The 23,235-nt window shown below is 36.3% G+C and overlaps 1 protein-coding gene across 1 annotated transcript in view; it reads right to left on the reverse strand.

Moving 5' to 3' along the window:
- The window catches only part of LOC120628748, an 88,602-nt gene that overhangs the window by 55,325 nt on the left and 10,042 nt on the right, over positions 1 to 23,235 (reverse strand). The gene's annotated exons all lie outside the window — the stretch shown is intronic.

Consider the following 23,235-nt stretch of genomic DNA (forward strand, 5'->3'; position numbering starts at 1 on the left):
TCCACGCTACGTTTACCCCAAACAGCATTATCATAATCTGTATACTTTTGGGCTGAAAATGTTGTAATTATTTGTAGCCGCGAAAAAAGGTTACGGAAAATTTTAACGTGAATTTTTTAAGTCTTTCATAAATATTATTTCTAGAGCTGTGAATTTGTTTGAACTTGCAAAAATGAAGTAATTCTCTAGAATTTTATTTTTATACGTTCATTCTGTTTTTATTGTTGGTTTGTTAAATTGAAACTTTAGTCTTTTATTTTTAGACGTTTCACGAATCATGGACATTATGACGTTTTATTAGACCTTGGTGAAGTCAAGGTCAGTCATCCCACCTTACGATTGTTTAACAGAGTAGCGGGCCCACCAGTTCATGGTATTGCAATTATTTTAAACCCGTACCCCTAACCCGTTTCTAAGCAGCACCATACTAGAAATTTTTTATAAGTGTGGTGGTAACTAGCCACGGCCGAAGCCTCTCACCAAAACCAGATCAGATACCCTCACCACCAGAGAACTTCACAAATGATCTAACGTGAAACAGCGAACTCAGTACCTCCTGAGCCGTTGTTAAACATTTTAACCACTAGGTTACAATACACACATGCATCCTTTATAACTAAAATTAGACCCCATCGAGTACCGAATGGGGCCTTTCACTTACAGATCACAGCTGTTACTACTGTGCCAGAGAAGTCGTCACCCTTAGCCTGTTAATTAAATAAATAAATAAATATAAAAAATACAATCAACACATCGCCATCTAGCCCCAAAGTAAGCCCCAAAGTAAGCCATAGCTTGTGTTATGGGTACTAAGATAAGTATTTTTATGAATTATATACATAAATACTTCGAAAATACACATAAACACCCAGACACAAAAACATTTATGCTCATCACACAAACATTTTCCAGTAGTGGGAATCGAACCCACGGCCTTGGGCTCAGAAAGCAGGGTCGCTGCACACTGCGCCAATCGGCCGTCAAAATTGCCTTAAAAAGGATATCTTTAGAGCATAGATCCACCACACTGGTCCAATGCAGATTTGTGGGCTTTGACGAGTATTATCACAAGTTAGCTATTATAACCGGGACCGACGCCTATTCCTATATCTCTTATCTATCACAGATAAAAAAGCTTGGTCTATGTTCTATGTTCTAACCAGGTTACTTCCTAATATTTTCAAATTACAATGTGAGATGGTGATAACAAAAATAACACCGTACTAGGGCGTATTTGGAACCCTCGTAGTCATAGTTTTAAGTTAACGAATGCAGTTATCGCCATCACTACTCACTGCTATGTATACATTTTGTACATAATCAACGCATCAAAAGTGTCATATATGAGCCAATTTGAATAAAGAAACTGACTGTTGACTTGTTTTGACTTAATCTTTTAATACTGAATACACTATCTTTGAATGTACCGTTAACTACCATTAATTTTGGTCGCGATCAAGAGTTCAAATCTAGGCGTAACTCGCCTAGATTTGAACTCTGCCCTGAACTCTTGTACGCGGCATACTCAGACAGAGGTCTGAAGAGTATATCTGTCAGAGTTTCTTCTCTATCCGACTTCGAATCTATCATCTTGATATGTATTGTTTTTTCAAAGCACGTATTGCTAGTATGCTTCCGAGTATTATCAAGAGAAGCCACATCATCGGCCAACCAAGTACGGAGCCAGGCCCAAGAAAAGAAAAGAAAAGAGAAAAAAGTATTATCACAAGTTAGCTATAATAACCGAGAACGACGGCTTTACGTGCTCTCCAAGGCACGGGGGTTGACACCGCCATTTTCCTCACTACAAGCTGGTACTGAGAATTTTCTAAGCGAAGAACCCAATACCTAATAAGTATTGGTCTGACCTACGGTATTGAAGCGGTCATAGCGTATTGCATAGAAGCTAGACTTCACCTTCGGGGAGCCGAGTTCGAGGCACGCAGCTATAACTTTTCTAAGTTAAGTACGTTTTCATTGAGTTATTAAAATATGACTTGCTTCAACTGTGAAGAAAAACATCGTGAGGAAACCTGCATGCCTGAGAGTTCTACATAATGTTCTAAAAAGTGTTGTGTCCACCAATCCGCCAGTGCGTACCGATGGGCCAGCGTGGTGGCCTTAACCCTTTCTCATTGTGGGAGGAGACTCGTGCTGTAGTGGGTCGGTAATGGATTGATGTTATGATGATGATTGGTCCGACCCAGGATTCGAGCATAGGTCCTCGTGATCCGTAGTTAAACTGAACCCAACGCGGGAAGACGTCAACAGGGCTATAAATCATAATCAGGCAAAGTGGAGGGCATCAAAATATAATAAAACCGTATCGCAAATAAGGCGATGCGGATCGCGGCTGATAACTGACTATAACTCAATATTTATTGTGATAGGCTGATTTATGGGAGCTTGTCACACGACGTCCGCTCTTAGGAGTATAGGGAAAAATATTTACAACACAACGTGTAAATGTAAACCGAAATAATACTTCACGGGCTTTAGAGGTACATTATGTACTGTCTCTGAGACTTATCCGTGTAACCGAAAACCGAAAAGTTGTTGTCGGTGTACATTTACAACACAACGTGTGAATGTAAACCGAAATAATACTTCACAGGCTTTAGAGGTACATTATGTACTGTCTCTGAGACTTATCCGTGTAACCGAAAACCGAAAAGTTGTTGTCGGTTTACATTTACAACACAACGTGTGAATGTAAACCGAAATAATACTTCACAGGCTTTAGAGGTACATTATGTACTGTCTCTGAGACTTATCCGTGTAACCGAAAACCGAATAGTTGTTGAGTAAATCAGGTACATCCCTTACATCACATACAAAATTAAAATCATGTGACTTCTGTCACTTTATTAGGTACGCGTCGCGTAACGTGGGTACTATGGGCGTCTCGGTCTTTTAGTAAACACGTAGTAAACACGTAGTAAACACGTATAATGTTTTTAATTCATTTGTATGGAAAAATAAATATGCTTCTTTTGATTTAATATTTTTGCTGGGTGTTTCCTTATGAAATATAAATTTGAATCCTCCAATATTATTTCGTAATTCTGTTGCACGTTGTATGTTAATTAAAAATTAAAAGCCCCCCACTTTCAGCATATGTACATTATTCTACTAGTCTAGCCCTTTCTTGGTACCCATTGTGAGGGAGTTTTTCCAGTTTGGATTTGGAATTTGTGATAGTATGTATTGTATTGTATTAGTGATTTATGGGAACCTGTCACACGACTTCCGCTCTTAGGAATATCAGAAAAAATATTTAGTAATATAAATACAAATTAAAAACCCCCCGACTTTCAACATTTTTTATTTAATTTGTATTGCTCTCGTAGAAAAATATTTTGAAACAAAATATTTTAATTATTAAAAAGCTTCCCTCTAATGTGAGTAAGACGTAAATAAGTGCATTTATAAATTCAAATTCAAATTCAAAATTTTGGTTTTCATTCGCGTCTCGTCGTCATCTGGGCCGCGCATCTCGCTGTAAGTACTGAATAAATTCAAATGAAAATTTGCACGATTTTAGCTTTAACTAAGAGGTAGGGCAAAGGATACTTTTTATCCCAAAATTCAGCTAAATCCCTGTGGGGATGAAAGTGTTTGACAACTTTACACAATAACTCCGTAAAATGTTAACAGATTTAAATAATTCTTCTTCCGCTCGATCTCGGCTATTTTCGATGGATATCCATAAAATATAGCTAAGAACACTTCAATTTAATTTACTTTTCAAACAAAAAAAAAACCAAAATAGGTTTATCCGTTTGAGACCTACGATGCCACAAACAAACACACACACTCATGCATACATGCTTGGACCAAAAAGGCACTAATAAAATGAACAAAATACACATTAATACGCAAAGGCGGATTGAACTTCGCCCGGTTTCCTCGTAAATCAGTCTTATTTCGGCTATTGCTTTCTTACATTTTTCCCCGGTCATCTGATCGGCAGAAGTAAATCAACTCGGGCCTCTTTTTCACGATTAATATACGAGTAATGTGTCGTCGTTTATCATCAGAGATCTTTTTTACTTCTTAGGTTCGATTCCCGCTCGGGTCGGTTAGGGAATTTCATCATCATACTTATCCTAAATTAAGGTTAAAAACTGAAAATTTTATAACATCTTGGAATATTGTGTTAAGATTCGTTAAATGTTTTAAAGCTTCGAAATGTTAAAATATTTTATCATTTTTTAAAATTACGCATTATAAAGAAGCGGTGATAGCACATTAGTGCACGACTTCACTTTCGGGGGCCCGAATTCGAATCCCAGCACGCGCCTCTAACTTCTCTAAGTTATGTGTAAGTAATTAAAATATCACTTGCTTCAAGGGTGAAGGTAAACAACACGAGGAAGCCTGCACGCTTGAAAGTTCTGCATAATGCTCTGAAAGGTGTGCGGAGTCCACCAATCCGCACTGGGCCAGCGTGGTGGACTACGATGTCTCACCGTGGTCCGGTAATGTATTGATGTGACGATGGCGATCACACATTATAATGAAATAATAGCCTCATTGTTTTATTCTTACGTAATTTTTACAAATCACATCCGTAACAATAGGTAAGTGACATGTCCATATGAATTATCATTCTGTAACTCACAATAATGAAATAAATATGTAGGTGTCTGGTATAGGCTTATTTGACTAAAGAATTTTTGATTGATTTCTTCAGATCAAGTGATATAAATGATACTCTTTAATCCCCGCTCTAGCCTATTAAAAACACCTGCTTAGTTATCGAAAAAGATAGCGCTTTTGCAAATTAATTAAACTTATTAGAGATAAATTCCGCACTTCGCTTAGTGAAGTTTTTGCGAGCATTAATAGCTTTTCACCACAATTAAGACTGCACAATACGCCGCCGGCCATTTGCAGTGGCAGGAAATGTTTTGTTTTTAACTCCTCTACTGCAGATTTGTACTAATATCTATATAATAAGGATAGTCTGTATATTAGTCTCACCAACAAGTGCTTTTTTGACCAACTATTTCCAGCAGTCTCCGAAAATTATGATCTTTTTCAAGCGGATTATTGTCTATTCATCTGTTCAGTTAGTGTCTGCATTTTTTAAAATATTTTATTTTCATATTTAGTATGTTTAAATCATTTTTATTGTTAGAGTGTCCAAAGTGGGCGCAGCTTGCCCAAGCCAGAGTACCCTTTTTCAGCCGTATTTTCATTTCTTTGGGAAAATTATAAATATTCTCAAAATGATATTCTGAAAATTAAAAATATTTTTTAGGAAATTTTATCCTATTTTTTTATCCTTTTTTCAGTTTTGAAAAATCTTTATTTATATTTTCAAAAATCATCTAGATGTCATTCCAAAGCGAATGACACCGCGATCATAATTTTCGGAGACTGCTGAAAAAAGTTAGTCCAAAAGCACTTGTTAACTAGACTAGATAAATATGATTATGATTGTCACTTCATTTAGAGGGTGTCGTACAAGGAAAATTCAAATTCACAATTTTTTTATTCATGTAGACCTTATCACAGGTACTTATGAAGCGTTCATTCATATAACATGTTACCGTTAATGTAAGGTGATAATTGTATTCTTTAACTTAAAACTAAAGCTAGGAGAGTTCGAAACGCCTAAGAAGGCTTCTAAAGAGAGCCCGCGACAAATGAAGCCGGGTTTTTTTGTTATCACCATCTCAGACAAATTAATGTTTAAATAAATAAATAAATAAATAAATAAATATACTACGACAATACACACATCGCCACCTAGCCCCAAAGTAAGCGTAGCTTGTGTTATGGGTACTAAGATGACTGATGAATATTTTTATGAATTATATATACATAAATACTTAGAAAATACATATAAACACCCAGACACTGAAAAACACTTAATGCTCATCACACAAACATTTTCCAGTTGTGGGAATCGAACCCACGGCCTTGGACTCAGAAAGCAGGGTCGCTGCCCACTGCGCCAGTCGGCCGTCAAAGTGTTTAGCGTTAAAGTTAGAGCTTATGATATATTAAAATGGGATTTTACAATTTTTTTAACAGGATATTTCTTGGCGGCTATGGGAAATATATATACGGCTCAAATCTTGACGGCCGATTGGCGCAGTGGCTAGCGAACCTGCTTTCTGAGTCCAAGGCCGTGGGCTCGATTCCCACAACTGGAAAATGTTTGTGTGATGAACATGAATGTTATTCAGTGGTGTGGTCAACACCCACAGGTGTTTATCTGTATATTACAAGTTATATTCATCAGTTATCTTAGTAGCCATTATGTGTACTTTATCTTTGGGGCTAGATGGAGATGTGTGTATTGTTCTAGTGTATTTATTTATTTATTATTATTAATAAATAAGGCAGATTCTCACGCCTGTCCGAAAAATGTCACCTAATACAATTTGATTAACAGCTTGGATATTTTTCAAAAAGAGGTTAAATTTTTCTTTAAATTACTAAATCATAGCTTTTATCTTTATCGTTGTTTGTTATGTCAGTACATATTTAGTTTTAAGATTTAAACAAAGAGTGTTTTTCAATGTTATACACGCTGGGTTAGCCTTTAAGCGGAGTGTGCACAAAATAAACAAAATAAAACAATTGTTAAATGTGTCCATATATCAAAAGTTATTATTTAAAATAATTGTATGCATTGTTTCCTAATAAATAAATACTGTCGGGAAAGTTTCTTCAATGAGAGTCCGTGTTCAGTTTTAATAAATGACAGTAATATCGTTCGGGTTTTGTAAGTACGAATTCGAAAGTAGCACGGACCTATATGGCTCGTGCTTCGCGCACCGGGTCTTGAACGTAACTAAAAATAATTTATGCTTATTCGAGTAGCTTCCTAGGTACACGCCAGGGTGAGGTGCGGGGAAGGGGCATTTTGGTGTACTCTATAGACTATATCATGCTACTTCTATTTTGAATGAATGAATGATTTATTTATTTCTCCACATTACTTATAAGTATAAGTAAGTACAATATAATGTTGCTTACGGGCTATTTTGTTACACATTTATAATTTGGGGACTGATGCTTGAACTAGGTAGAACCTGTATCTCAAGCCAAGATGAATATAATATAGTTTAAGTAATGTTATAATTACGGTTAAAATTTAAGTAAGAGTACCTAACTTTGTGTTCAATATTTTAAATAATGAATTATTGTGATCCCGTCAACCCGTCTGTCCAGCTTGTAATTTTGCCCATAGTCACTCTATCTTTAAGGCCATACATCCCTATCCCTATCCCTATCCCTAGTAATATTATAAATGTGAATATAAGTTTGTTTGTTACGCTTTTACGCAAAAACTACTTAACCGATCCTCATGAAACTTTTCATGAGGATCGTACACATATTCTTGGAAGTGTTAGAATTAATATAGGATACTTTTTATTCCGACATTAAGCTGTTATCATTTGGGAGAGGGGATGAAAGTATTTGATGATTTTACACCATAGCTCCGACAAATTATAACCGATTTAAATAATTATTTTTGTACTATAGAGGTTATAATAAGTGTTTAATTTTGCCCAAACTTTGTGTAGATCTGATTGATGTGGTTGGAGATTGAGGACAGAACTCCTCAGCGGACAGCAGCAAACCCCTCAATTAAGGCTTAGCGATACTGAATACTTTATATGTTTTAAAACTACAACTAAATTGAATGCTACATTAGAAATCAAAATCAAACGCAGACGAAGTCGCGGGCAATAGCTAGTATATATATATATATATATCCTACAGTCATAGTGGACTGTTGTATGCTATTTGTGATGATGCTGAAGTACAGAGGTCCAACGAAGCCTTTTTTCATCGTGACAATTGGATAAGCAGAGCAACAATTCGCAGGGCATGCAGGGAAAACATCCTGCAAAATGTAGTAGTATTGAAGGAACGACCATAGAGCGAGAGTACTTCCCCGGACGACGGTCACAAACAGTTCTACTACTACTTAAAGATATATAAATAGCGGGGGAATACTCTTAAATTGCCAAATCTATTTGCCTCATAAAGCTCCTACGAATGTCTTATTATTATTCTCAACTACTTGCTACAACATCCCATTCTCATTTGTTTTGGTTTTTGAAAAAGCGGCGTCTTTATGTGCACCGGTAAAGAAAAAGTTCCAGTAGCGAAAAGTTGCAAGAGTTCCTCGCAAATTAACAATCCGCAGGCGGTAGAACCCGCATTCCGAACCGGTGGTAGAGTTACTACAAACATACAACTTTGCTTTCCAACGTGCAAATAAGGTACAAAAGTGGCAACAAAAAAGATAAAGTATGTTTTGCAGAAACATAGTTTGTTTAGCCTGATATACATTTGCCATGCCTTTAGTTATTAATAACTTTCTTAAAACCACCCATATTTATATTATCCTTCTAATCCTACTATCCTACTAAAATTATAAATGTGAAAGTGTGGATATTTGTTTGTGATGGACACAGGTCGGCATGTTGCAGGACGTGCTGCTTGCATGCCCTGTGATGTTCTGCTACTTTTATAGGCCACTAACCATCAGGTGCGCCATCTGCTTGGGCCATAAATATAAAATAAAAACAGCTAGTAGTAAATAAAGTACGCAAAATATGTCTCATATTTCGCTTCAAAGACTTAACTCGCAATTCAAATAAGGCCATCAGATTCCGTAGTTTGTTAGGTCAAAATTCTATTTGATCAGACCAGCCATTAGGTCAACTGTTTCAACAAGCTTAACTTTTACTAGTGATAACTGAACCCGCTAGACAAAGTTAGCGCAATTTGCCTAACTCGTTAAACGTGAGAGTTAAGTGAGTTTAAACTGACCGTTCACGGAACGATCATAGCATTAATCGGTTTCAGATTAACATCATCAGCGTCCCAATGTTGGGATCAGGCTTCCTGTACTCAAAAGTGAGGGTTATAGAGCTGAGACCCACCATGCCGTGCAAACGCAGGTGTGCGAACGATTATTTTAGATACAGATTGTTTTTCGTTCCCTACGATACAATTAGACTCTATGATCCATCATCATCATACCAAACCATAACAATGAGAAAGGGTTAAGGCCGCAGTCCACCACACTGGCCCAGTGCGGATTGGTGTACTCAAAACAACTTTGCGAACATTATGTACAACTCTCAGGCATGCAGGTTTCCTCACGATGTTTTCCTTCATCGTTAAAGCAAGTGATATTTTAATTGCTTAAAAAACGCACATAACTTAGAAAAGTTAGAGGTGCTGGGATTCGAATTCGGCCCCCCGAAAGTGCAGTCAAAGTTTTACCCACTGCCCACTGGGTAGAACTTATCCACCGCTTCTATTATTATTATATTTTAAAAGGATGTAGCTTAAAGCACACATTCACAATGATTATTAGTAGTGTAAGAGTAATTTAATTTAAAACGAAAAAACATGAATTAATTGACACCTTTTTCCCTATTTAATCAATGTCTTTTTCCATAGCATTCACGTGAATTTTGTACGTTAAAATAGAAACGAGAAACAAAAAGTTTGCATACCTCTGCCATAGACTACTGTATGATGTTTTTGATTGACACACTTGCCTACGAATGTGTACTGTGTAGGGGTGAGAGTAAATATCGATATTTTTTACAGAATTTTGTGTATTTTACCAATTTGAAATCAATTTTTTTAATGAGAAAACTTAGAATCTAACAATGAAAATATTGTATGAGGAAAAATTTCATGTCACGTTCAACAAGCAGACAAAACTGTGTGGTATATATTTTTTTTATCTCTCCTCTATTGTAACGATATTTTACTACAAAAAATACTTGCTGTTTGAGCAGGTACAGTTGACCTATGCAGAATGCTACCTCATCACATGAACGCATTTCAAGTACATGAAGTTCATTTCATTTAAAAAATTATATGCCTTCTTAATTTGTATTTACAAACGAGACGAATTTTCCCACATAGTTAAGGTGTTATTCCAATCACACAAAAAAATCTAAGTCAAAGTCTTCTGACGTCTTCTTCTGAGAAAGAGTCACGATAAACAGACTGTCTTGACGTTTCAAAAAAGCTCATAAACTAGGCCTACTTGAAATATATGGATTTTGAATTTTGAAAAAGAACAAACAGCCATTTAGTAGGTACAAGTAAATATTTGATACGAACTTATACTATTCCTTTTTCCATTCTAATAAAGATATTAAAATTATTTCAGCTTTTCGGGAGTTTAAAAGCTTAAAACAAACAGTTGCTTAGCTGAAATCTATAGAATGTACTTTACTCAGACTTAAGAGTTCCGAGACTAAATTATGTGTCTCAAATTAAATTGCCCTGTTTTGAGCAGCACCAACCCTTCTCAGTACATTCGTCTGCAGGCTGGATAGATCACTCTGGTGTTGCTGGGACAAGGTGCCAGGGAGGGCTCTAGTAAGTTTTAAGTTATTTTCAAGTTTATGATACGAGTACAGAGGTCAAGATCTATTACTAACATATTATGGAGCACGTCTAAAATAAATATTTTATAATTATTATTATTAAGAACCTTAAGAAAAAAAGACCGCGATTGACTCAGTGTCGCAGGTTCAAATGTTGTCGTATACTTTAGATATTTTCTCCAAGTGTAGGTAAGTTCGCTCGTAAGTGTATTTCAGCCTTATTATCGAATTATAGATAAAAGTTACCCAACTCTATAGTTTCCAGGCGAGGCGAGGGTCACGCGAGCGAATGGAAACATGTACTGGTAAATTGGACAAATCTGTAACGAGGCAATTTGCTTTTTTCTAACCTCATTTTCTAAAAGCTACTGCAGGGAGTAATTGAACGTACTTTAACTGATTATGAAGGAAGGCAAGTTAACCTTGCACACAACTAATGGTTATCTAAAAGATTGCTCAACATGGGGATAATGCAATGGCATAAGTTATTGGAGCCGGGAGCCCGTTGTTACGATAAATCCCGATTACGACCAAGGTTAAGGCAGCGGCGAAAACAGAATTACCCCTGAGTTAAAACGTCTCATATTCTTTATAAACATTTATATTTTTTTATCTTTATTTACAGACAATTCATCCAAGCCGACGGCCGACTGGCGCAGTGGGCAGCGACCCTGCTTTCTGAGTCCAAGGCCGTGGGTTCGATTCCCACAACTGGAAAAATGTTTGTGTGATGAACATAAGTGTTTTTCAGTGTCTGGCTGTTTATATGTATATTATTCATAAAAATATTCATCAGTCATCTTAGTAACCATAACACAAGCTACGCTTACTTTGGGGCTAGATTGTGATGTGTGTGTTGTCGTAGTATATTTATTTATTTATTTATTTATTAAAAAAGATGTAATGTCTGTAATTAAAGATTATTATTAGCACAGTTTTTAGAATGAGAAGTGTTTAGGCCGTAGTCAACCACAGATTTCATAGTGTTTTCAAAGGCATGTGAAGACTGCCGATTCTCATTTGGCCAGCCTGGTAGACTACTGCTTATACTCCCACTCATTCTGAGATGAGAATAGCACAATTTGAATAAACACCCCGTTTCTAACTCCAGCAGATTTCACCTAAATCCTCTAAATGCACCGATAAATGTTATTTAAACCGGGCTGCGGCCTCATCATGCAAATTTGGTGCTCATTATTACGTCATGCCAACTATATGTTATAAGTAGGTATGCAGTACTGCTTTGTTTAAAACGCCAAACACTGCTCGCGTAGTAGTTCGAAACTAGGCGAGGGGAATATTCAGCATCATCATCATATCAACCCATCACCGGTCTCCTCCCACAATGAGAAGGGCTTAAGGTCGTAGTCCACCACGCTGCACCAGAGCGGATTGGTGGACTCCACACACCTTTGAAAACATTATTTAGAACACTCAGGCATGCAGGTTTCCTTCACCGGTGTAGCAAGTGATATTTGAATTGTTTTAAACGCACATAACTTTGAAAAGTGGTGGCGTGCTGGGATTCGAACTCGGTCCCACGAAAGTGAAGTCGAAGTCCTACCGACTGAGCTATCACCGCTTCAAGGATTCAACATACAAAGTTCATTTATTTCTAGTAGGCCTAGGTTAAAAGAACTTTTAAAACGTCAAGTCAGTCTGGTTGTAGTGACTGATTGCAGCAAGGCAGATTCTACCGAGAGGAAGCCGACAAGAAACTCAACATCAAAAATTTACATTTTACATTTTCCTATTTTGAGAGAGATGAAAACGGAGCCGGATGCTTCCAAGCAACCTTGTCGTTAAGAAATTCATCAGTACAGTAACCTCGCTGTAATAAATGTGTCTTAACACATTCTTAAAATTTATACATTTATAGGTCCAAAATTACCATAACAATCATATTATAAAAGTGTATACTCAATCCCACGAAATATGACCTCTGTATTGCAGACGATATGCAGATGACACTAATTTATGACCATTTCTTATAAGTCGATTGTCTATATCCACTTTTTGTTTATAAAAATTAATATTTTGATTTCAAATACCTACTATAAAAATATATTGTGAAGCTACAGTAAGTATATCTGTTTCTTTAATTTTCTCACAGCTTTATAGTGTTGAGAGGTACGTCGATTCTCTTCGTGCGGCCTCGTTTCACCTTGGGTGACTTCTCATCGCTGTCGGTATTTGCGCCAGACTCAAAGAATTTCGCGAGTCCCGAATTTACTAATTTATTTAACGACTCGCGGTAAGAGATCATGGAACCACCTGCCCTATCAAGCACTCATCTTGGAACTAACTTCAGCATCTCTCGTTGCAGATTCTTCTACTGTGCCAAGAATATTTATCGTCATCATCATCTTCATTAACAGTCTACAGCAGTATCTCTTCTCGGAAAAAGGCTTATGCCATATTCGACCACGCTGGCCAAATGGGCATTCGTAGACTTCACACGACTTGGAGAACATTGTGCATAGCCCTCAGGCATGCAGGTGTCCTAATGATATTTTCCTACACCGTTAGGAAACCAGCAATTGATGAATGTAAGCGGTTGCTCCCCCTGGTTGATACCTGCGCTACGCCATAAACATGTTGTGACGTCACTACAAGATTCATTAATACAGAATTGATTAAATAGTTCTATTTTGCTTTATATAATTCGTAATAATACTTGTGTAAATATTTAATGTTTTTCAAATAGAATAATAACGATATATTTTGTGAAATAACTTACCGGAAACTAATATCGTAAAATATTATTATTGGTTATTTTTGTTGTTAACATTGTAAACGGTACTTGAGCCGTATAAAAGTAGAAGCATTACCTTCTCAAGGATTCATTCAAGTAGTTGTAGGGGGAAACTCTGCTCGATTATATGTCAAGTGTAAAGAGTGCAAAATAGTATTATTCCAAGTCCTATCCACACGTTCTTCAACATGATGATCAAGATTAATTCACAATCAGGCCATTACAGTCCACCAATCACACTGGGCGAGTAACACAATTACACAGGTAACACAATTGGTAGACTACACACGAATTTGAGAATGTAACATAGGCCAGGCATGCAGGTTTCCCCACAATGTTTTCCTTCACCGTTAGAACAATTCCTTAAATAAAAAACGCACATTACTCCAAAAAGTTAAAGATGCGTGCTGGAGATCAAACTCGGTCCACCGAAAGGGAAGCCGAAGCCACTTGTCACCACTTGCAAAAAGTAAAGAGTGCTGGGTACGATTAAAATGATTGACGGCCGATTAGCGCAGTGGGCAGTGACCCTGCTTTCTGAGTCCAAGGCCGTGAGTTCGATTCCCACAACTGGAAAATGTTTGTGTGATCAACATGGATGTTTTTCAGTGTCTGGGTTTATATGTTTGTATATGTTTGAATGTTTATATGTATTATAAGTATTTATGTATACAATTCATAAAAATATTCATCAGCTATCTTAGTACCCATAACACAAGCTACGCTTACTTAGGGACTAGACGGCGGTGTGTGTATTGTCGTAATATATTTATTATTATTATTTATTAAAATCTGTTCGCTCCTTCCATAAAACCATGTTTATTGGAGTTTAAATAATATTTAATTCAGCTCGAACACTCCTTCAACAAAAGAGTGCTTAAGCTGAATTAAGTATTATTTATTTACTGAAATGTAAGTTGTACTGGGATAAGGCTTATTGTTCAAACGCCTCATCTCTGAGTGTCGCTCCATTAGCCGGGCAATATGCATGTTTAATGAGAGACAGGCTGTGCTTAATAATAAACATTGCTTTGCCTAATATAACGGCCGCAGGTAACGTATGAGTTGCCAAGTTATTATTTATTTATTATTTAATGAAAAATATACATTTTTTTATGTTAACATAACAATATCTGTTACGGCGTAACAAAAACCCAGTCGGGTTTATCCGTACACCGGTATTCATCGTTAAGCGCTCGGAATTATAAGTAGGTAAAGTATTTTAAAGCTACATACAAAAAATTACGGGTAGTTCCAAAAAAAGTTAATGTTTTGTAATAAACTATTATATTCTATGCTTCATTCTTCATGTGTTTGTTCTTTTCTTTTCTGTCGTTTTTCTGAGTGGTGTGCAAATAACTAAAACCAATAAATATTCTTTTTAAATACTTGGTTTTAAAACCATCACCTATAAGCAGATAAACACTTTGCAAGGCATGCAAGGTCGTCCTGCAAAGTGCCACCAAAAGTTTATCAACCTGAGGCTGTTATAAATATAATAAATAAATATACAACGACAATACACACATCGCCATCTAGCCCCAAAGTAAGCGTAGCTTGTGTAATGGGTGCTATCGACTAATGAATATTTTTTTATGAATAATATACACACGTTAACAATACATACGGTGAGCGAACGACCGCCTTTTTAGTTCCGCGATTCATGAACGAACTACCTTCAACGTCGATCCAAAATGTAAATATTAAAAACATTTAGCGTAAACTCAAAGAATACTTTTAGCGAGGTTGGTTGGCGGACTCTTTTGTATCTCGTATAGTTTATATTCATTTATTCAACTACTATTAAAATTAAAATTTACAGGCTCACTTAGTTTCTATCGTTCTACAATTAAGCAGTATGTTTTTTCCCACAACTGGCTTTATTCTTCTGAATAACACCTAAGGTAATCGTTGCAGATAGGCACCAAAGACAAACCTCTGCGGTTTTTTTCGGTGCTTTTATACTAACCATTTTAATGTAACTGTTATAATTGATAAATTAAAAAAAACATAAATACTTATAAAATACATATAAACATCAGACACTGAAAGACAATCCTGTTCGTCACACAAACATTTTCCAGTTGTGGGAATCGAACCCACGGCATATGTTGCTGCCCACTGCGCCAATCGGCCTTCATGGCCGATTTTTTTTTAGAATTTAGAATTTTGAATTTCTTCGCGGCAGAAATAAGCACGGCGTTAGTACTTTATAGACGAGCTCTGACACTAAAAGCTAGTAAGCACTACAAGACACCCATATAGGGTTGCCAGACGGTTGGGAATTTGCGGGATTCTCCCGAATATTTGTATGTCCTCCCGACTCCCGACAAAGCAAATAATCTCCCGAAAAATAAGTTCGATAATTTTAAGTTGACATTTTCGTCAAACGGAACTTGCAAACAACACACAAGAAAAAATTACGAATACTTATGGCAAGAACAAAAGCAATAAACATGCTCATTCGGTTCTTATCTTATGTGTCACGAATACCTACTATGTTTTTATTTCTTATATCTACAGTGCTATGCAAAAATATGTTTGTTTACTAAATACATTATGTATAATTAATATTATTCACTTATTTTTTTATTTCTCCCAACTAAATGCCCTAAAATTCCGAAAAATCGGTTATTGATCCCGATAAGAGGAAGAATCGATCTGGCCACCCTACACCCATAACAGGGCCCAAGGTGCGTAGTGTGAGATTTCCTATCCCATCTACCTATATCGCCATTTGTAACAATACTGTTTCACAGTATTTTGACTAGATGGCGCACTTTCCGCAGTTAATCCTCATGCAGTCTAAAAGTAAACATAGATAAACATCTCACTACGAATAAATATTGAAGAAATTATAAATTACACCACACAGATTCTCGAGCTTTGCGGAGTGTAGCAAATTAAGCACTGTATAACTCATATTTAAGGAAGAAAAAAAAGGTCGCTGGCACGGTGCTCCCGCCCACTGTCAAACATCATGGTAAAAATTAATTAAAAAAAATAAGAGTTACATTAATATTTTTTTTTGTATTATTTTAATAGGTATATTAATTATAGAATTATATTGCCTCATCTGGTATCCCCACATAAAGGCTGTCTCTTTTTTTGCGCACAGAATCAGCCTGGCTGATTCAAATGTCGGAAATGCAGTCAGAATTTTTGGAACCATTCCAGGCGACCATGACCTTTACAGTAATTAAATTAATAATAAGTTTTATTGTAACGTTATAAGTAAAAAACAACAAACCTTTAAAGAAAATTAAAAATATAAAAAAATACAGAAGAGGTAATTGCAGTATCATTTGCCGTGACTGCATGTCGTTCGATTTTGTAGCCAAGGCGCACTAATAGATTTTATATAAAAAAAACACCCTTTCCGTTTATTGAAGTGGGCTTAAATGGGAAAACAATAAACAGAATTCCCCATGGGAAAAACAAAGCAAATATTTATTGGTGTGGCGAACGATAGTGCCTCCGTTGTTTGCTTCCGACCCAGTGGATCGCGGCAACTGCTTCTGGCAATAGAACCGCGATATTTCGCTTTAGTTAGGGTTCCGCAACTCTTCTACCCCACAAGTCAGGTTAGCCATTTACTTTAGACCTTAGATCAAGTTATTATTTTATCTTAGATCTAAGATCAATTTACGAGTTTATTAAACACTAGCTGTCCCGGCAAACTTCGTACCGCGGATTTTTATTTTTATGGATGTTATATTTTAGTACTTATTATCCTATTCCGGACTAAGAGAAATCCAAAAAATGAAATAGGTATAATAAAAATTGTTCCAGCCGTTCTTGAGTTATAAATGGTGTAACTAACACAACTTTCTTTTATATATATAGCTTACGATAGCTTCACAATATATTTATAACAATACAGTATTTGTAAGGCAAAAGATTACTCTTTATAAACGAAAAGTAGATATAAACAACCTGAGACAAAAACTCTTTATAAACGAAAATTGAATATAAACAACCGATTTACTCGAAATGGACCTAAGTGATAAGTTAGTGTCATCTTCATATCTTTTGCGAAAGGTGCAGAAGTCATTTGTGGGATTTGGTATATGCTTTCATAACATAATTCCCAAGGTAATTTTGGACCTAGTAGGACCTATGCATAAGTTTAAACAATGTGTTGGAACATATTTAATAAACCGTGGTTGACATACGATTGATGAATTTCTTAACAAGAAGGACTAGGGTGCTTGGAAGCAGGCTCCGCTCTTATCTCTCACAAGAAAGAAAGTTGTAAAAATTGTAAGCTGTAAAATGATATTGAAAAAGAGCAATCTGCTGAGTTTCTTGCCGGCTCTTCTCGGTGGAATCCGCCTTGCGAACCGGTGGTAGAATCACTACAAACAGACTGACTTGACGGTTCAAATGTCCATATAAACTGGGCCAACTTGAATGTTTTCAATTTAAGTCTTTTCTTAGCTCTCATGGAACTAAAACCGAAATATTTGTGTATATGTAGTTCCCGGTTCTTTTACTTCGCTGTGTTTATATCCACCCACATCAGAAGTCAAAAAAAAATAACAGCACCCTGACTTTGGTGTATCTATATTATACATAGCATATCATAGTACTCTGCACACCCTTAAAGACTTCCCTCGCTACACAGAAATACTCAAGTTGTATATAAAAGCTACTAAAATTCTCAACTTTGTAGGTTAATTTCGAGAAAGCTCCGAAGTTCATTCCGATAAGGGGCTTAAAAGTTTACGTTGCCGGTGCCGCGTCCCATAAAACCTCAAATGCACGGTCTAAGATTGTGAAACGAAAAATCTGCTCTTTTTTTCCTTGAAAAGTTTGCGCTTGGTCTCATCATTTGTGTTACTAGGAGTATGTGATCGTCATTGTCACCAATAGCAACCCATTACCGCCCCACTACAAAGCATGGGTATCCTCTCAGAATAAGAAGGGGTGAGGCCGCTGTTGGTCAGCGACCTTGGACTCGTATAGGAGGAGAATTTGTGCAATTTTCCTGGTGTATGCATACCCTGGTAAGAAACCCAATGCACGCCACTGTACACTAAACATGCCTTTGAGTTGCCTAGTGAAAATCGATGGGCGAAAGTTAAATGTAAGCCTAGGAATCTTCTTTGGTTACCTTCTTAAGCATAGCCTAGTCTGTTGTTAGTGAAAACGGGCAGTTAAAAATGCAAACCTTTTAATTTCATTTAAAAAGATTTCTCGGAATTCTTAGGCCCACAAACCCCAGCCTGGAGTGCTTCATTTATTTTTTTTTTTTTTATTTATTTATTTATAATGAACAACCAACAGTAGATACATTAAAACTTGCTTTTTTTTGGAATGAGTCACATAGTAAATGTTCAACTATTTACAGGTTATCACAGCATGCATTAAAATGTAAAAAGTCATTCTTATAAATTATTTACAATTAATTACTAGTCAGTTAATATAAACCTTTAAAAGTATAAATATTTAAAGCTAAATTACAATGAAAAATTTAACTTAATCAATTATTAGGAGACAAAACAAAACAAAAATGAATTAAAGCGGATTAAAATAATTAATATTGATGTCTTAAAAATTAAAAAATAAAATTAAACTTAAACTTAGCTAACTAAAATGTAAGTCAGGTTAATTAGTAGAACAAATATCTATAACTTTTCGTTGTAACTGTCATGAAAAATGTCTAAATCATTAAGCTTAGTCACACACTTATTATAGCAATCCGAGATACGAGGTATAGGGGACAATTTTCCTAATTTGGTTCTGTAATGCACATTTAATAAAATATATCTCCCATTATAACGGGTAATCTTCTTCCCGCAGGGGAAGAAATTCGATAATTTAATTTAATATAACCTAACAACAAAATACAAATAAATATAAAATAATGATAAGGAAAAACAAACAATAATTAAGAAGTACTTTGCGTCGGTGTGGTCAATGGCAGTATCAAAGCAGTAGGTACGTGCAAAGAAATACAGCAACGCTGATTTTCAGTCAGGATCCAAATGTATAGCCAACGCATCTCGGCTCGGTAAAACTCGTGGTATGTGCAAAATTTAAACGGGGCGTATTTCCCGGTACTTCCGACCCGTGTTAAATGTAAAGTATAATTTAAATTGGGTTGCGACCTCATTATGCTAATACGTAGCGTTAAGTACAGTACAGTACGTAAACAAACGTGTACTATTTGTATGATATTGATGTTAATATAAGGGTGAGGAGTAGTGGCGTGCATAGAGGGTATGCACAGGGTATGCAGATGACATAAAATGAATGAAATCTCCAGTACGAGTTATAAAAAACTTGACGATAGGCAATGTAAGAGTTATAAAAAGATTAATATTTATAACTCGTACTGGAGATTTCCTTCATCTTATATCATCTGCATACCCTGTGCATACCCTCTATGCACGCCACTACTCCTCACCCTTATATTAACATCAGAAGTCTCGGTCGGGGAGTCGAGACTTCTGCTTTTTTTTCGAAATAAGAACTACTAGTAAAACCACCACCAGTTTTGATGACCTACCTGGTGTACTGGGAACTATATACCGTTAGTTCTCCGAAGCCCCAAAACCTAGTTTTCTAGTTAGTTTGTAGTAGAACCGTTTTCGAGGCAGCTCGTCCGGGAACCAACTACCTATAACCATGATTATTTCTGCCGCCAGTCTGCATATCGTCTGCGAAAAGTGCAGAAATCATTTGTGGGATTGAGTATACGCTTTTATAATATGATTCCTAAGGTAATTTTGGACCTACCAATGCATAAGTTAAAAGAATGTGTTGAAACACATTAATTACAGCGAGGTTACTATACAATTGATGAATTTCTTAATGACAAGGTTGCTTGGAAGCATCCTGCTCCACTTTCATCTCTCATAAGAAAGAATGAATTTTAAAATGTAAATTGTTGATATGGGAAAAGAGCAACTGCTGAGTTTCTTGCCGGCTTCTCAGTAGAATCTGCCTTCCGAACCGGTGGTAGAGTCACTACACACAGACAGACTTGACGTTTCAAAAGTGCTTATGTTAGGCCTACTTGAAATAAATGAATTTTGAATTTGAATTTGAATTTTGCCAAGCAGCATTGCTGTGTTCCGATTTGAAGGAAATGGTTGCCGATGTAATCAAAGGCACAAAAACTTAACACCCATGCACCTAAGGACACAGGATGGCACTATGTAGGACGTGTTTCTTGCCAACTGTGTTGTTTGTTGCTTTTTGCGTTGCTTCGTGCGTTAGTTTCCCACTAGAGGGACCTGGTGGTATGTTATGATGCAGTAATATCTAAGATGGTAAGGTGAAGTTACGAGTATATTTAACAAAAGCGGACCCTCGCGACTTCGTCCGCGTATGAGTCGAACGAGAAGCTAAAATAGATTTGATGTTAACGTCATAATATTCGTAGCTAGCTATGTACCTACTACTATTTTACGTGGTATACTGAGTTGAACTTACTAAAGTTGTCATTATTTTAGTTGATATATTGATTCATACATCCATCCTCTCTTTCGCATTTATAATATTAGTAGGGTGGTACGAATGCATTCGATTGTTGTCCCATATGCCTTGCTACCTCTTGTTATTTGTGAAGAGTTTTGGCCCTCATCTCCGAGAAATTTAGAAATTTTTCTTATTAGAAATTCATTAAAATTAGACAATGCATGTTTGATAGTATTCACTTTCAAATAAAAAAAGGATTATTAAAATCGGTTCAAAGTTAACGGAGCTATAAAGGGAAATAGATATAAAATTTCTTCCCATTTCCCGGAGGAAACTTATTGACCCGGAAGATCAGCTAACACTTTACCAAACTTTATTTAAATCCATTCAGTAGTTGGATCTGTCTATGTCAGATAGACAGACAGACAGACAAAAATTCAATAAAAATCTGTTTTGGACTCAGTATCGATTATAAAGCATCCCCCGGTAAAAAAAATCAGTCCCGGAGAAACTTATTGACCCGGAATATCAGCTAACACTATACCAAATTTTATTTAAATTCATTCAGTAGTATTCACGTGATGCCCGGACAGACAGACAGACAAAAATTAAATAAAAATCTATTTTGGACTCAGTATCGATTATAAAGCATCCCCCGGTAAAAAATTTCTAAACATATTAAATGTACAGAAATCTTCCAGTTACAGTTTTATTATAAGTAATAAGTATAGATTTATCATTAATATCAGTCCGATGGCTAACTGATGGCCTCTCCCAACGGGAGGGTTTGCTGATAATCACCACGCTGGCCAGACGGGTTGTTGATTGCAGAAAATGGTAGTAACACGTATTACTGCTACACCCGCGGAAAGAGGGGGGGTGGTGATAACTATATTCTGATCGGCCGTCACCACAACACATACACACGGTTATATTAAACCGCAGTATCGTACAGGAACGCTAAATCGCTTGAATAGCTCGGTGGGGTAGTAACTAGCCACGGACTAAGTCTCCCACTAGACCACACCATTTACTTATTATCTATCAAGTTGACTCAATCAACCCAAGCCACACAGAAAATCTAATCATAAACTACATTTCATTCACGCTCAAAATTTCCTAGACCATTTGCTATTTTCCGGCAATTTTCCGCGAAACCTTTACAATTTCCCTTAGCCATTGCCAAGTTGAAATGAAATCTTTTCAAAGGCAATCGCTTTCCATTTTGAAGCAGAGTGCGGAATGGCGTTAAGCGAAGCCATTTGGAAATCAAACAAGTTGTTTCTGAAGATGCCCTCTTGCTTCTACTCAATACAACGAGATCGTATAAGCTGAATAAATTCGGCAGATAATATTAGCTATTGATTGCGTGAAGTTGGTAATGTCGTTATAGATTCATCCTCGGCCTGTGAATGTACCAAGTATGAGCACTGGCCTCGCTCCCAGGGGGCTTTGGAGCACAGACCCACCACGCTACTCCAACCCAGTTTCATGGGTGTTGACAACTTTTATCAAAAGTCAGTGATAATAATCATCACCGACGGCTTGCTCTTCAAAGCACGGGGTTTGACGACGCCAGGTTGGTAGTGGGCTAACCTGTTATAAAATTTTATTAAACCTATACATGATACACCTAAACTTACTATAAATTAAAGAATTTCTTGACGTAAAGGTTGCTTGGTAGCATCTTGCAAAAGATATGGTAATGGCACAATTTATAAAATTGTAAAATTTTGTTGTTTTAAGAGACCAAATGCTGAGTATCGTACCAGTTCCTTCTTTGTAGAAATTGCCTTTCGCCGTTCGTGGTGATACTCACACCGAGAGTATCACCACGAACAGACAAACTTGATGTTTCAATTGCTTATGAAAAAATAGACATTCATAATAAAAAATATTTGCATTAAAAAAAACACCTCTCACTTTTAATATAAAATGTAAAGAACAATTTTTATTAAAAGTTTTTATTAACTTCCGTTTATACAGCAATTTTACTGGCTGTTAAACATGGAAAACAAGCTTTCCACGCTATAAATAGAAGCTGTACCGTATAACCTTAGGCTGAAGGGAAAACTCCAGCATAAATATCTGGGTGAAAGCTTTTAGTTTAACGTACGCTAGTGTTGTTATCTGAAACAACTGGGTTACATACAACTCAGGAAAGGCAAACCTTTTAACCACGTGTACATTTTTTTTAAATATTGATTGTGGCAGTGGAGTTAATTCTTTCCTGCACTAATCTTTTAGCTAGATTAAAGTGTCAGTTATAAAAGTAGTGTTGTCCTTATTATACTTTGCCCTCTGGGAGGACACTGTTTTTAGACGTATCTATTTAGTTTAGTTAAGACAATTATGAATAGCAGTATTGACAACAATAATTTAATAATAAACTATCTTAGATAAGGTACTAGCTGTTTATTTCTTTATTTTTTTAATTTCGCGAAAACCAATTTTAATTCTTGGGATTCAAATTATTCTATGTCCGTCCGTACGATGTTAATCTCTATGATTTCACCAAAACATGTTTCGGCATCCGGGCTATCAGAATCGGGAAACATTGCGCCTTTAAAAACTATTTAAAAATACCGCGGTAATGTTATCTGGTGCTTACAGAAATATCCAGGATGCAAGCTATATATATAAGGAACCTGATGTGGAACC

The sequence above is a fragment of the Pararge aegeria genome, chromosome 13 (genome assembly GCF_905163445.1).
Source record: "Pararge aegeria chromosome 13, ilParAegt1.1, whole genome shotgun sequence".
Lineage (NCBI taxonomy): Eukaryota > Metazoa > Arthropoda > Insecta > Lepidoptera > Nymphalidae > Pararge > Pararge aegeria.